The sequence below is a fragment of the Rhinopithecus bieti genome, unplaced genomic scaffold (genome assembly GCF_001698545.2).
Source record: "Rhinopithecus bieti isolate Rb0 unplaced genomic scaffold, ASM169854v2 scaffold_29976, whole genome shotgun sequence".
Classification (NCBI taxonomy): Eukaryota; Metazoa; Chordata; class Mammalia; order Primates; family Cercopithecidae; genus Rhinopithecus; species Rhinopithecus bieti.
The window spans coordinates 489,187-492,562 of NW_016813386.1; positions in this window are offsets into that span (position 1 = coordinate 489,187).

A 3,376-nucleotide genomic window follows, 5' to 3' on the forward strand; every position below is an offset into this window, starting at 1 on the left:
AAGAATGCATTACCTTGAAACATGCTAGTAGAAGCAAACTGTAATGTGATATTAACTTAGAATAGTGACTTTTTTTTGCATTTGGAATGTAAATCTGCTGGCTATGTTTATCTAACTTATTTTATATAACAAAAGTGGTAACAATTAGACCAAATTTTATTGTTGAATTAGAATGCTTACAAAATATACTGTCCAGTCTCTTTTTATGATATTATTAAAGACCTAGCATTTTTACAGGTCATAATCTACATAGATTATATATGTATGTTCATACATAGTCACCATCAATTGGATGGGTAAAATTTGATATATTACTAACAAAGATAGACATTTAACTAACAAAACAGCTTTCAGTGGCCTAATCATCCATGCTTAAGCACACATTCAGCATCCAAAAGATATGAAATACAACATTCTTATTTAAGAGTAAATTCCAAATTATTCAGCCACACAGTCATTCAAGTTCCTTCTCTGGATAACTCAATATTTCTTCGCCTACTTAAAACACGTTAACTGGGGAAGGGATTCTTCAGTTTGCTAAAAGCCAGATCATGTATACATAAATGTATATGTATATATGCAAAAATGTTTATATGCACTTTGAAGCTTGCAAATAGAAATGGCATGCAGTATAAATCTAGATTAGTGATTGTTTTGCATTTTAAATATGATTCCTCTGGTAATGTTTACTCTTTGTGTAACAAAAATAAGCGTGTATATATGCTTACATCATCAATATATTTTAGATCATAATCAGTATCATCAAACATCCATCCATAAGGTCATTCTTTTCAAGTTTAGACACTACCAGTATTGGGAACCATGTTTTTCCCTAAAATAAATTATTTTAATACTTACTATTGAAATAGCAAATTATCATTATTACATTATTATTATTATTATTGAGACAGAATCTCGCTCTGTCACCCAGGCTGGAGTACAGTGGCATGATTATTGTTCACTGCAGCCTCAGTCTCCTGGGCTCTCCACTGCAGCCTCCTGAGTAGCTGGGACTACAGGTGCCACACTACCATGCCTGGTTATGTTCAAAATTTTTGTAGAAACAGGGGTCTCCCTATGTTGCCCAGCCTGATCTTAAACTCCTAGACCTAAGCGATCCTCCCTCCTCAGCCTCCCAAAGTGCTGGAATTACAGGCATGAACCAGTGTGCTCAGTGAAATAGCAATTCTTTGCTAACTGATATGGTTTGGCTGTGTCCTACCCAAATCTCATCTTGAATTGTAGTTCCCATAATCCCCACGTGTTGTGGGAGGGACCAAGTGAAGATTACGGGGGAGATTTCCCACATCCTGTTCTTACAATAGTTAGTTCTCATGAGATCTGATGGTCTTATAAGGGGCTTTCCCCTTAGATGGGCTCTCATTCGCTCTCCTGCCGCTCTGCAAAGAGGTACCTTCCACCATGATTGTAAGTTTCCTGAGGCCTTCCCAACCAGTAAATACCAGTAACTCATTTGTATTGTTTTGTATTATACAAAACTCATTTGTATTGTTTTAAGACTACTTTCTAACTACATTAATACTTTAATATATTTTGATTAATCTTCAGAACAACAGAAAATGGTTAATGCCATTTAGAATGCTAAACCTCAATTAAACAAATGACATACAATTCACTGTGTAGACTGATATGTTCATACTTTGGGGAATAAATGACAAAGGCTGACTTTAACCATAGTCTTTCCCTCTTATATATTTGTGAGCTCTTTAAGTCTTCAGGAATTCAGTAGAGTTGTCCATTAAAATGGAAGAAAGATGTTTGTCATTTCTACTAGTTTGGTACATTCAACTTTACCTAGTAAAGGTGGCTGATAAACTCATTCATACAGTTTACCTTTCCATCTCTAAAGGTGGAAAGGATTTGTCCAGTCAAAGAAATAGTTTCAGTGTTTGGGGATGGTTGGGGGGGGGTGTGTGTATTTTCAAATTGTTGGGGGAATGTGGTGTTCCAACACTAGGGCACCTGAAATCTGGTTTCACAATCTTCAGGCTTCCTCTATGGCAACACCAATCCAATTGACTACTAAAACAACTAAGCTTAGAATGGTTTTGAATCCTCAGCTTCTACAGAGAGGAAATTGGAAGGTTGATCTGTGTTTCTGAAGTTGCCAATACCTTTTCACGCACAGTAATGGCATCAAAGGGACAAGTCATCACAGGTCTCTTTTGAGACCAGGAAAACCTGGTCTGTTTTAACATGTTAAAACTCCTGTTTTAACAGAGGAGTGTCTAAAATAAGAGTACATATTTCAATTAGGCCCACAGAGATCAGGTGAGAAGTATGGCAACTAGGATGGTAGGAAATGCATTTTGGCCAAAAAGAGAGTACCAGGTTTTTCCTAAAGACGTTCAAACGCAAATAGTAAAATATACATCACTGTGCAAGTCAAACAACATAAAGCCCATAGGCTGACAGCTTCCTCTCTCTGTTCCATAGGATCACAGTCTTGAGCCCCTTTCCGTTAGCTCTTGCAATAACCAGATAGTTCCCTCAGAGCACACAGTACGGTGTGTGCAACATAATCATCTGACAGATGGTCATTTTATGTTTTCTAACAGGTGTTATCATTAGTATTGACATTTTCATATCACATTCTACTTCTCTGGTACTCTGAAATTTCCCCCATAAATAACTGTTTCATTTGGTAACAAAATGTGGCTTTGGGCTGTATCCTTTTCAGTAACAGAGATACTCTTCTATTCCTTCTATGGCAACCTCTTGTTTGATTACAATTGTTAAATTTTTTTATGTGCCTAAAGAAAAGTTAGAAAAAGCAGGTTAAAAAAAAAAACAGTATTTTCATTAAGCTCAATCTATAAGAACCCTTATTTCTTATTCCTTAAGGGCTCAAAAGTAACTGTTTTCTTTTTAGCAAAGGATAGGGTAACATTACAAATTTATAGTGACAGTGATTGTGAAAACTGCCACCATAACACTTTATAAATGTAGCCAAATCAGATGACCTCTCTGTCTTTTATGTACAAATTCTTTTGTGGTATCCATGTTTGACTGAAATGAAGATAAGTCACCAGGACTTACATGTTCAAAAAAGAAAATAAAAAACTTAAAAATGTTTCAATCCCTGGGGAATATGGCCGAAAAAAGTGGTGATTAATGTTGAAACCACCAAATCTTAGGCTTATTACATTCACAAACATTAGTCTTGTACCAATTATTTCTTAAAAAGATGTTTTTTTTGTTTGTTTGTTTTTTGTTTTTTGTTTTTTTTTAAATGTAAGTAGCAGAGTTTATCTAATTGTACTTCTGGGAAAATAATAAAGATCATTCTTTTGAAAAATTACTAAATAAGAATAAAATTTTTAATTTTAGCAGCAACCAAAAAGAGCAAAAAAGG